This window comes from Nothoprocta perdicaria, unplaced genomic scaffold (assembly GCF_003342845.1).
Source record: "Nothoprocta perdicaria isolate Ctin4 unplaced genomic scaffold, notPer1 scaffold_306, whole genome shotgun sequence".
In the NCBI taxonomy this organism is placed as follows: Eukaryota; Metazoa; Chordata; class Aves; order Tinamiformes; family Tinamidae; genus Nothoprocta; species Nothoprocta perdicaria.
In genome coordinates, this window is record NW_020455540.1 from 120,889 (window position 1) to 121,599 (window position 711).

Here is a 711-nt window from a genome sequence, read left to right on the forward strand (position 1 = left end):
CAGCGCGGGGCTCCGGGCCGCCCTGCCCGCTCCCCTGCCCCGGACTCCCGTGTGCGCCCGGACCGATCTGCTCTCTGCCTGCTGCCGCTTCAGGCCTCGTGCTGCTAAATGCCCGTAGACGGGGCTGCTGCGGGGAGCGGGGCTCTGCTGGGATCTTGTCTGTCATTATTTTGCTTTTTATTGCAGTGCAGAGATTAGTCATTCAGAAGGGGTCTGAATCAGCCGAGCTTTTCGATGCTCACTCTAGAAGGCGGATTCTTGCCCGTTTCCGTGGGTTTGTTGCTGCTGGTGGCTGTGTGAAGGGTTGGCACGACCAGAGCGCTGTTATTCACGTGGCAGTGTGGCCAGACCAGGGCCCGGGTCCTGCACCGTGTTCCCCGCGAACGCGTGGCCCTAAAGCGCCCCGGGGAGCTGGGGACGCGCCGGGCGGCGAGGCCGGGCCCTGGGGGTGCCCTCGGTTTGCTTGGGTTTATCTCCATTATTTCCTTTTCAGAATCACAGACTTAAAGTGGTGCGTTCTGCTTCAGCAGATTACGTGGGGGTTAAAGCAGCCACGTGCCCGGTCCTGCTTATTCCTGGAGCGGCAAAACCAGAGGGACGTTCTGGGCTGCTGGCTACTCCGGCTAACCGCCGGCCTTGGCCCGTGCGGCTGCGACGGGGTYGGGAAGAGCCTTAGCTCTGCCTCGCACGTGGGCTTAGTTCTGCTTTAAC